This window comes from Dasypus novemcinctus, chromosome 7 (assembly GCF_030445035.2).
Source record: "Dasypus novemcinctus isolate mDasNov1 chromosome 7, mDasNov1.1.hap2, whole genome shotgun sequence".
Lineage (NCBI taxonomy): Eukaryota > Metazoa > Chordata > Mammalia > Cingulata > Dasypodidae > Dasypus > Dasypus novemcinctus.
The window spans coordinates 66858386-66871186 of NC_080679.1; the positions used below are offsets into that span (position 1 = coordinate 66858386).

At 39.1% G+C, this 12801-nt stretch overlaps 1 protein-coding gene and 1 pseudogene across 3 annotated transcripts in view; both read right to left on the reverse strand.

Moving 5' to 3' along the window:
- UBE2E3 (ubiquitin conjugating enzyme E2 E3) overlaps nucleotides 1-12801 on the reverse strand; it is a 95920-nt gene that overhangs the window by 13703 nt on the left and 69416 nt on the right. The window lies entirely within an intron of this gene.
- Nucleotides 1116-12801, reverse strand: part of LOC139439354 (RNA-binding protein with serine-rich domain 1-like) — a 36272-nt pseudogene continuing 24586 nt past the window's right edge.

A 12801-nucleotide genomic window follows, 5' to 3' on the forward strand; every position in this document is an offset into this window, starting at 1 on the left:
CTTCCTTAAGGGAATCATAGAAGCACTGAGCCTTTTCTCTTATGATGCCAGAAACTACCGGAATGCCTTTTTTATAACAATCTTGTACCCAAAAGAATGCTGCATTTTCTACGTGTGAGAGATGCAGGTTTAGTGGTTTATGCAAACGCTTTGCAGTTTTTGGTGTAACTGCAGCAATGGCTTCTCGGATTTCCTTCTCTTTTTTTCTTGATATGCCTTATGGTCAATTCATTAGCACCATAATGGTGGCCAACCACAACAGATTGGCCTGAAAGAAGCATATCTAACAATTCTACATTTTTCTTCAAGTTCATTACTTTCCTCTGTTTCTTAAGAACACTTTCTAAATCACTAGGAACACTACACTTGGGACCTATGATTTTTTTTTCCTAATCCTAGGTTTATTCAATATAAGTCTTCCATTCTACACAACGAAATACAAACACAACATCAGCTAAAATGCTACAAAATTACAAAACTCAAAACAAAAACTTTATAGTATTGACTGTTACAATAAAAGCCAAAACAGCAACGCGCACTGCAAAGTTAACCTCCAAGACAACCAGGACCGATGGCCGCAGTGGCTCCGTGGTAAGCTGCAGAGCTGGTTCTCCAGCTGCTCACCAATTTCAGAGGGAGGAGTGGGGCTGTGCGCGAGCACACGGAGGAAAACATTCACGCCAACTAATGCAGGGCGAGAGGGGCTCTTCTTGAGGTGTTCTGACTCAAGGGGTCGGAAGGACACTTGAAGCACGGAGGCTGTGGGCGGGGCCAATAGGAAGGGCAGGTGCACAGGCACATGCCTGTGTTCCTGGAGGAGCCGCGAGGGGCACCACCAGGACACCAGAGGCCCAAGCCATTTCGGGAGAGGAGAAGCGGGTGCCAAGGTGGTGGCAGCATGAACACCCTGCAGCTTCGCTTGCCGTCCGCTGCTGGCTCTGCCTCTGAACTGACGCTCTCCAGAAGTGGGCAACGGTGAGCTTTCTCACATCCTTATAGGCACACTCCCAAACCCACACTTCGGCAGGGCAGACAGGGCCTCCAGAGGAAACTGCTGCCTTAGAAGCCTGCCCCTGGGCTAGGGATTTCCTCGGACTGAGGCTCCTCTGCCTAGAAAACTGATAAAACTGAAGTGGGATGGGATGAATTTTTCGGAGGTCATGTTTCTGCGGCCGGTGCTACTTTATCGTGAGGAGTCGGAGCTGAAGCGGCTTCTGTGGTAGCGCCGGTGGTGGCCTGGGACCCCGGATCACCGTCACACAGAAGACCTGGGCATGGGAGAGCGGGACCTTCTCATTTGTGGGGTGACCTGCGCCACATGGGAGGTGGTGGGAGCATCCTCCTGGGAGGGCGGCCAAGGCCTGGGGGCCAGCACGGCAGTGGCAGTGATCTCCCGGCTATTTCTCCTCAGTTCCTGTGTTTCAGCACCTTCTCGGCTTCATCCGGATTCTCAAACTCAGTAGGCATAGCCTTTGGATAGACGTGTGTGCATGATTTCTACGAGCATGTCAATCATTTTAATTTTCCCATAGATGAAAAATCTCTCCATAATGTGATCCTTGGTCACATTCCCGGTGGGTCTCCAAACACGCACTTTGGTGGGTTTAGGGGAAGGATTCCGCCTTTTCCTTTCCTTTTCATCTCTTCTGGGTGGTTTGGATTTGGAGCAAAAACGCCAGCCCTGAAAACCTAACCACACAGTCTACAGGAAAAAAAAGGCAAGAAGGACTGGAGAGCCAGAGGAGCTGCTGGAGCTGGAGCTGCCGATGTGCCGGAACTGCCGGAGCGGTTTGAGGCTGAAAGGAACTGGAACCACTGCTTGAGCCTGTGCTGGTGCTGGTGCTGGAACCAGAGCTGGAGGAAGAGCTGGAGCGAGACCTGGTACTGCTGCTACCACTGGAAGCGCTCCGCCTCTTTGGAGTTTTATTCCTGCCACGATCCTTCTCACTTGACTCCTTGGTGGCCCCTTTATCTTTGGAGCGATCCCCTGACTTCTCATCAGAGCGGTCTCTGGGCTTGGTAGGAGCCAGCTCCCGCAGCCCTCCGCGGGACGCACCGGGCGAGGGGCGCCTTTCCGTCCAAGCCCGGCCGGACCACGTCCGGGCCTCGGCGCCTCGCACTCCGCGTTCCTTCTCCTCAGAGCTCGCGCCGCGCCAGGAGGCTGCCGGCCCCACCTCGGGGCTGGGGAGCGGTAGGCTCCTCAATGTGCCCCCGCCAGGCTTGGCGGGCGGTCCTGAAAACTCGAATGGGATCGATTCCCCCCCCCCGAACTTAATCTGCCCGCCGCCTCCGGGACCTATGATTTTAATACAGTTTATGCGTATTTGAACAACACAAGATATAAGAAACTTGAGGTGCCAAGTTCACTGTGAGATCACTGCAAGATGTCACATGAGAAATTGCCTTAAATCCTCTTGGCATCCTCAAACCAGTATGTAGAACTGCAGGGCTTTTACTACAAATTTAATTTTAAGAAAAAACTGTGTAGCGCTTCACTTTATATTATTAAATAGTAAAATACACACTGTACAGGTAATATTATACATAGCAGTACATACATTTTGTGCATTTACATGTTGAAATTTTTTTTTTTATGATTTATCCTCCCCCCTCCTTGTTTGTGTTCGCTGTCTGCTCTCTGTGTCCATTTGTTATGCACTCTATCTGCTCATCTTCTCTTTAGGAGGCACCAAGAACCAAACCCAGGACTACCTCCCATGTGGGAGAGAAGGACTCAATGGCATGAGCCACCCTCAGCTCCCTGGTTTGTTGCATCTCTTACTGTCTTTCCTCTTTGTGTTTCTTTGTTGCATCAGCTTGCTGCACCTGCCCGTCACACCAATTCCCTATCACACCAGCTCCCTGTCTTACTCATCATCTCCAGGAGGCACCGGAAGCCAGTGCCTCCCATTTGGTAGGCAGGAGCTCAATCGCTTGAGCCACATCCGTTTTACTAGCCTTTGTGTGTTGTCTGCTGGCTTTCGCATTTTCGCAAACTTTAAAAAAAAGAAATTTTGTGTGTTTATGGTATTGAAAGCTTAAATATATTTTGGCATTATACAATACTATAAATACACTTTATGCATTTCTGAGTTTTTAAATTTTTTTCTGTGTCATCTACTGGCCTTCATGTGTCACCTACAGGTTCTGCAAATCTTCAAAAAAACACGCCCATTTAATTTCTTATGCCAACCTGCAATATATCGAAACCATGATAGAGAAAGTCACAATGTGGAAGGGGTAATAGTATAAAAACTGTAGAAATACAATAAAGGAAGAATTTTTATGAAGTTGTCACTCTATACCAGGAGCTTTCACAAGTCATCTAATATGATCCTCAGGAATCTGTTAAGTAACCTTATCACAATTTCACAAATGAGAAAATAAAGGACCAAGGAAGGTTAAGTGATTTCCCTAGGGCCATATATAGCTAAGATTTTCTTTCTAAAATGTAATCATCACAAATTTTCAAGCAATAAACCCAAGCAAATATTTTTAACTATCAGCTCCTTGATAACAAATGTTAACAAATTCAGAAATAAAGTTATGATAACACATTAAAGGTGATTCTGTAATAGCTTCTCGTAGTAAATACTTTTTAAATAACCTATTAAAAGGTTAAATATTGTTAACCCTTTTGTTCCATGCATTTCATTTGTTCAAGCGTCTAGTATAGTAATACCTCCCCAACTCTAGGAGTTATGTTTCTGAAGAGAATGCTGAAGAAAACAGCAGGTGACAAGTTAAGCTTCCATCTTTTATGCTTATCACCAGAATGTAGGGAAAAGAATTGAAATAACATTAAATTCAAGTCTGTAGGACAAAAAGAAAATCCATAAAGCATCCACATCCAAAACAAGTATGATTCATCTGCATTAAAAACCTGTACCAGGGGAGCAGATGTAGCTCAAGAGGTTGAGCACCTACTTCCCATGTACATTGAAACTGGGTTTGATCCCCCGTACCTCCTAAAAACAAATGAAAAAACCAATTCTCATTGGAGAGGAGATGTAGCTCAGTGACTAAGTGCCTACTTCCCATGTACGAGGTCCTGGGTTCAATCCCTAGTACCTTCTAAAAAATAAAAATAAAAACAAAACAAACAAACAAAAACCCTATACCAGTATATAGCTCTTTTTCTGAAACAGTTTGAATATCTATTAAGGAAGTTATGATCAGAATAGTGTCCAGTAAAGGAATGCATTCTTTTCAGGAGATTTATCTTTTGCACTTTCTGACTCTAAAAAGAACCATTCCTTACTAGTTTAACATCTTTTACATAAATTACTGAAAAACGACTGTCTGGCCCTTTTGTAAAGCACTGTGATGTTTGAAAGCATGATTTTTGATACCTAATCTTCTTTCCATATATTAAGAATAGTATAAAAACAGATTTCCTTTTTCTGTCCAGCCCTGAAAACCTAACCACATAGTCTACAGAAAAAAAAACTATTTTCATGTTCTTTTGTTTAAAGGGAACACCCTCCTTTAAAAAGACTATCTATGTGTGTATATACCACATATTTACACATAAAAAACATTTGCAGATTCCAAAATCATGTTCATGAAAAGACTGATGACAATATTTGGTGATCAGGTATATATAAAAAAAGACTCAAAACACACAAACTCAAAAAAATATTCAAGGCACCTGTCTAAAGATATCTGCACACATACTGCAATGATTTCTTTCAATCGTCTTTCTTCAGTAGTGCTATGAGAAAGGTACTTTAACTATCCCAGTTCCAAGAAAACCAAAGCTTATAGTAGATAAGTAGCTTTCCCTAACATTGCATGGCTAGTACAGTACTCAAATGCGGGAAGTCTATCTAGAGATTACACTCTTAACCATATCTCTATATTTCTTTCAAAATGTAAAACACTTGTTTTATAAGTGAAAAAGTGTTATTTCCCAGTGCTTTGTGGAAAAGCTGTATTTCTCTAAATTTAAAGTAATTAGGAGTTCATGATGTATTAGGGAGATGGCTGAGAACGTACAGGGAAATAATTCTAACTAAAAAATAGATGTGATTATCTGCTACCAGCTCTTAATAAACTTATCTTCTTATGCCCCTCCCCAGTATGATCCCTTTCTGGTAAACTTAAGACCTGGTGAAATTAGGTGAAGAGGCAAATTAATCCTTATTATAACCAATCAGGAAATGATATTGCTTATTAATCCATATTGTGCCTTGAGGATATATGAATTGTTTCAATTTTAAAAATGTATCTGAGCTCCTAGAATGCAAAGAACAGTACTTGCTAGATTCAAAAGAGAAAAGAGAAATAAATCCATTCACTCACTCATTAAGGTTCATGGAGTATTTACTATACTTATTGGGCACTTAAACTAGAAACTAAAGCTACAAAGACCACTGCCTTCGGGGAGATTATAGCCTTTTTGGGAATAGAGACACATTAATCAAATAAACTCACCCTCCAAAAATACAAAACTGAAAATGTGACAAAGGTTACAAAAGAGATGTATGCCTCGCTAAGTGACAGGAGTATGAGAGCTAGTCAGAAATCAGGTAAGATTCAGAGGAAGCAACACTTGAGATGATACCTCAAACACAGGATGGAAATTAACTAGAAGGTGAGAGGGAGAGCTAGGAAAGAAGAGTAAACAGCATATGCAAATATCCTGAGGCAATAAGAAGCATGGCAAGGAGGAGGACCTGGAAATTCGCCAATGTGGCAGAAGCAAAGGGAATTAGAGGGAGGAACCCTATGAGAGATGACTGAAGAGGGAAGTACTTAAAAGGAAGTTTTCAGGCAATTTCAAAGACACTTATCTTATCCTAAAAGCAATGGGAAGCCATCCATAGAGTTTAAGCAGGGGAGGAATTAATAATATTAAACATTTTGAAAAGCTTTCACAAGTTGCAGTGTGGAAAATGGTCTGAAAGAGAACCAAAAAGGGGCAATAATAGGTTAGCTGGAAAACTACCTGCAGTAATTCAAGTGAAAGATGACGATAAGCTGGACTACAGCAGTGTTACATATAAAGTAGATGGATTTGAGAGATATTTATAAAGTAAGAACCAACCAGACTCATGTTTGTGGAATAAACAACATGAGGGAAAAAAGAGGGAAGTATGATGGACTAAATTATATATTCCACTTTGGACATATTCTCAATCTGGTCCATGGTCTGGGGCTGTGGACCCTTAAGATCTCTTCAAGATATTACTTTAGTTTAAATGTGGCACAAGTAATCAGAATGAGCTTTAATACAGATTACTAATGTCCTTTATAAGTAGAGTGAAAATCAGATAGAGAAGGAAGTCATTGGGAGTAGCCAGAAGGCAGAAGTCAATGGAACCTGTATTAGTCAGCCAAAGGGGTGCTGATGCAAAATACCAGAAATTGGTTGGTTTTTATAAAAGGTATTTACTTTGCATAGAAGTTTAGTTACTGGGCCATAAAGTGTAAATTACTTCCCTCAACAAAGTCTATTGCCACGTGGTGGAACAAGATGGCTGCCGTCTTCCGCCAGGGTTCAGGTTTCCTGGGTTCCTCTCTTCCTGGGGCTCATTTCTCTCTGGGCTCAGCTTCTGTGTTTTTTTCTACAAGATGAGCTATAGATTATGAGGTTCTCTAGGCTTTGCCTCTCTCCACAAGGCCAGTTGCAGACTATCAGGTGACTGGATCTGTCTATCCCCACTCCCCTCCCCGGGGCTCAGCTGCTCAGCTGCTCTGCTCCTCTGTACGCTTAATTCCCACTCTCCAGCTCAAAACTCCCACCTCCCTTCTCTGCAGGTTCGGTTTCTCTGTGAGTCCCCACCCACTAAGGAGGGGTGACTCAACGTCCTAATGACATGGCCCAATAAAAGCTCCAATCATTATTTAATCAAGTAAAAGTAAAACCTCCAAATCTAATACATTCTAATAGGCCCAGAGGAAAAGATCAGGTTACAAACATAATCTAATATTTCTTTTTGGAATTCATCAATAATATCAAACTGCTCAAGAACCCAAAAGAGAAGTCAACAGAACCCCAAAGAAAAAGAGGCACTGCTATGTACATTTCCATGTGGCAGAAAAGCCAAGGAACCCCAAAGATAGCCAGCCAGCCAGAAAGCTTCTGAAACTGTGAGCCAATAAATTCCTATTGTTAATCGGCTAGGAAACTAAAACTGGGGATGGGGTAAAGGATCAGTTTTCTGGAAAGCACACAACTGGGATGGGTATAGATGTCTTTTATGAGCTAGGAACACTGGTGTGATAGATATGTTTTTGAGATACCCAAAAGGTATGCTTAAGAGACAGTAGGATATCCACACATGAGTCTGGAACTCGAGAATTGGGGCCTGGGCTGTAGAAATAAATTTGTGACCTTGATACACATGTGATAATTAAAGTCCTGTGAGTGAAGGATCAGGTTAGGGAAAGAGTTCAGAAAGTGATGGAAAGATGATGCCTGGAATCAGAGAACCACATATATGTAATGATAATATACAGCAGACCTGTGACAGGAAGTCAAGTAGAGTAGAAATTACATGAAGAGATATGGAAAGAAAGCTGAGTTTGAAGAGTGTTCAAGAGACTAGACCAGGTAAGGTGTTAAGATCATACCAGCTCACAGGGAGGGGAAAACAAAGTCACTTAGAGTAATCTTCAAGATACATTAAGAGGGGTGAGGGGAGTAAGGTTTAGAACCGTGGATAAGAGCTATTCCTACATTCATAAGCTATGAAAAGCTGTTTATATGTGTATGCTAGCACTGTGAACTAAGTATTTACTTCTACGAATTATTTGGTGCTCTGGGGTGGAAAGGAAACCTACTACTCACTGTATTCTCGTTTCTTCTCTGAATTGTTTACTGTGTACATGAATTATCATTTGTTTTTAATTAAAAAAAAAAAAACGGGATGGGAGGACATGAAAAACAAACACTAAGAGTGTTGCAGAGTCACTGCAGAAGAAAATTTAAACCACAAAGGATTTTAAATAGCCATAGCAAATTTCTATGATATGCTTTCTTATCCTCAATCCTAAAATTGCAGAACTCTCAACAAGAGAGATTCTCAAATTCTGGCATAACAAAGATTAATAACAGCATTTAGATATCTTGGTTTGACAGAACTTCTTAAGTAACGCCCTCCTACACCTCCTTTCTTTACACTATGTAAAGTTAAGGGCCCATATAAAATTTAAGCCAGGCATGAATTTGCCAAAATATTATAAATCTATATCACTTGTCAACCATATTGATTTTCATTTTCTACTTTCTATTAGGACAAACTATGATTGGGTAAAATACAACTAACAAGCTCAAAAGTGTGCCGGGAACTAACCCAATTAATCATTAATATTAAATTTAACAGACTCTAAAGACACCTCTTTATTAGTTTTTCCAGATATTTTGTTTTTTTAACATTTTTTTAAATGAAAGTTAATAGATCACACAGAATGTTACATTAAAAAACATGAGATTCCCATATAACCCACTCCCCACCCCACAACCCATCCTTTTTATAATTGTATTTTTTTTAAAGATACATACATCACAAAAAATGTTACATTAAAAAACATAACAGGTTCCCGTATACCCCCTACTCCCCCCCACTCCACTCCTCCCAAACCAACAACCTCCCTCCCATCATTGTGGCACACTCATCACATTTGGTAAACACATTTGGGAGCACTGCTGCACCACATGGATAACAGTTTACCTTGTAGTTCACACTCTCCCCAAGTACATTCAGTGGGTTATGGCAGGATATATGAAGTCCAGCATCTGACACTGCAGTATCATTTAGGACAACTCCAAGTCCCAAAAATGCCCCCAAATCACATCTCTTCTTCCCTCTCCTTGCCTTCACCAACAAAGTGATGTGGCCACTTTCTCCACATCAATGCTACAATTTCTTCTATTACTAGTCACAATAGTTTTATAGTGGAATATCAGTAAGTCCACTCTAATCCATATTTTATTCCTCCATTCTGTGGATCCTGGGATGGTGATGTCCACTCTACCTCTATATCAAAAGGAAGTTTAGATTCCACTTGGATGATGGATGCAATTCCTCTTCTTGCAGTTGAAGACCTGAGAACTATGTATTGAAATGCAGCTTTTTTACCACAAATTGTTTACACTGTATGGTACACTTCTGTTCAAAACATAATGCCCACTTATGTTCTGCTTTAAGGAAGATCTTTTCCTTGGTGGATAATGCAATTACAAAGCTTCACAATATAATAAATACATATAGATAACACTAATGAACTCCCAAAACTCAGTGTTAATTCATTCATTCTTGTAACATTTACTGAGTACCTACTATGTGCCAGGCACTGTTGGGTACTAAAAATACTGTGATGAATAATAGAACAGATACGGCCCCGGCCCTCAAAGAGATTATAAAAAAATATTGAACAATTACAAAGTTATCAACCTAAATAATCATATTGAATAAATGGAAAATTCATTTAAATCAACAGAATATCATCCAAAAAAGAAAACAGGAAAAACTAGTACTTAAACTGATCTTTTGATTCTAATAAGAAGCACTATGTTAACTGACGATATTACTAACTCACAACCTTAGCTGTCAAGTGGAATCACCTGTGGAGCTTTAAAAATTATTGATGCTTACACATGCTTGTTTCCCACTACCCCACTGCTTAGTGGTCAGGGGAGGGAGTTGTAGAATAAATTATTTTTGCAAAGGCCAAAAGAACAATTTTTTTTCCCTAATGCCAACATCCCACTCACAGAAATTCTGATTTAATTAGTTTAGGGTGTTGTCTGAGCATAGAGATGTGCAGCCAAGATTCAAAACTACAGTGTGCGGAAGAAGAGATCTATTGACATACATAAAGAATGGGAAATGACAGAATGGAAACAGGCAAATGTTCCCATCCTCAGACACAACATAATTATCTGGCCTCTGTAACAGTCATTCTTACTGTGCAGATAGATGCAATAAGCTATGATAACTTTTGCCAAAACTCATCATCATCTTTGGGATTTACCAAAGAAATGCTGCCCTGCTGCGCTCAGAAAGGGAGCACACCAGCCTCCCTGAACAACTTCCTTATCACAACTCCAAAAACCCACAAAAGTAACCAGCACAAATGCATAGTGCAGAGATATTGTGGGCCCGGTTCCAGACCACCGCAAAAAGCTAGTCACATGGATTTTTTTGTTTTACAGTGCATATCTGCACTATACTGTTGTCCATTAAATGTACAAAAACATTTTGTCTAAAAACCAATGTGCATCCCCTTAATTAAAATGTGACAGAGACACCAAGTGAGCACATGCTGTTGGAAAAATGGTGCCAACAGACTTGCTTGACAGAGGTGCCACAAATCTTCAATTTGTAAATAATGCAATATCTATGAAACACAATAAGGTTGCAATAACACAAGATATGCCTGTTTTATAACAATATTTTTAAGAAATTGGCCAACTGAGAAAACGTCTCATATTCTTACTTTTATGAATAATTAGTTCAGCCTATACATTTGCTTTAAAAACTATGAGAATTTAAGATCCTTGCTCTTCCTGCTCTAGGCTTTCTTGCCATTTCCCTTCTCCTCTTTCTGTTTATAAAGCAGAAGCCAACTGAGAAGTGAAAATGCAAGCTATTTAGAAGTAGGTAAAATCTTATTTTAGAATCTTAAACATTTACTAAGTTCTCCAACTTTAAAATCTAATGTTTAGAAAATTCTACATGGTGGGAAAATATGATGAAATTATTCATTTCAGAATATTTACCCAGTATATCACTAGACACTATATGACTATTGTGCTATAGAATACATTAAAAATAGAACTACTAAACAGTTTGAGACCTGTAACTTTGGAAGAGTTCAAGAAAATGAATCAGAAACTAAAGGAAAAATAACACTTTTAATATAGTGGTTAAGATAAAAACCATATCATGGATTTCAGTAATATGGTATCATCTATAAGCATAAAATATAAAGCAGCTAAGAAGATCAAGAATACATTCTTATGCATTCTATGCAACCATAAAGCAATTCTATTGGCAGAATACAGAATTAGGTCAGAAATTTACAAATTACAAAAGCAGCTGCTATGCAGGAAGCTGAAATAGAATACTCATTAGAAGAAAGTCTTATAAGAAAACACAATCTCCTATTAATATAAACACATTCACTATCACCTCTAATGATTTTTTTCTTTTTTAAATGCTCATCCCTTATGATCTGTATTCAGTCTTCAGCATACTCCTTTTTTGCTATCTCATATGTATCATTACATGCTATAACATTAAAATATATATACATATTGTTTAGATATCCTGTTTTATATAAACTACATATACTTTCTCAATCCATAGTTGTAGAACTGACATATATTTACATCATTCACTATGCTTCTTCAAGTACTTGTTGGACTATAACTTGTCTGTCCAACTGTCACTTCAAACAACAAAATCAATATAATCTTCAAAATAAAACCTGGTCCTCCCAAAGACCAAAACTTGTAGTACTTGATGGCAAAAGTTTGGAGGGACAGTTATGCTCAAACACTACTGTTGGGAGGATACACTTATACAATTTTTTAAAGTTTCCTTAGCCACTTGTATAAAGAGCCATTTGGTCAAGTAATCCCACTTCCAAGAAACTGCCCTAAAAGAATAAACAGAGATATGAATATTTTCACACAAGGAGATTCAGAGGCAAAATAATGAATTCAAGACAACTTAAATGTCTAAAAAAATGGGAATAATGAAACAAATTAGTTTTCAATGAACTATGATGTAGCTACTGAAAAATCACTGTTTTGAAGATTATTTAATGACCTAGGGAAATGGTAGATTAAAGGGAAAAACCAGGTCACAAAACTATATAGTAGTAACCAAATTGTATATGTATAGTATTTTAAAAAGGCTGAATGGAAATATTAATAGTGGTTACCTCTAGGGCAATGTCAGTTTTATTTCATTTTAACTTTTAGTTTTTGCTCCTTAACAAATGTTCTTTAATAAATGTAATTTATAATCAGAATATTTATTATTTTTAATGACACTTTAATTTAAACATTTTTCAGTTATTCAGGCATAAAACTTGAGTTTTAAGCTTCCTTCCTCACCAGGGCCCATATCGACTCATTTCAGAAATTCCTTTTGAACAATCTTTTTTATAACTCAAGAAGAGAAGGAGCAACTATTTTTTGGAAAAGCATAGACTTGGAAATCACACAAGGTCTAAAATCTGTTTTAACTTACCAGATATGTGACTTTGGGCACATTACTCGTTTATTCCCCCTGGTATGTAAGTGACAGCACCTACTTTTGGGATTATTGTGAAGATGGTGCTTTTTCTTACCACTACACCCAAATCAAATACTTAACACAAATGTCCTGGGATTCCATTTTAGATGTTTAACATTGAAAGGGCCTTTAGAGATCATTCAGTATGAGCACCTTGTTTTACAAATGAACAAACTGAGGTTAGGTGCTTACTCAAAACCAAGATCTAACAAGTGGCAGAACCTAAATTCAAACCTATGATTCTTGACTCCAGTTCAGTACTACTGTACCAACATCCTTGGAAACATCCTCAGATCTTTACTCATATTATTTTTCCTACCTTCCTGGATTACTCCTGCCTCTTTCAGTATTTTTTATCTGAATTCTATTTACTTGTCCCTAACGCTAAATGTGACTTTTTTTCTGCACTTGTCTACTATACAAGTCTACTTGGCTCCTTTCCGTTAGTTCGCATTGATTTGATAAAGTGTCAACTAGAAGAGCAAACAGCAGCCTGAAATCAAGGCAGAAAACATGAAACATGTCAACAGCCCCTAAAGTAGCAAAG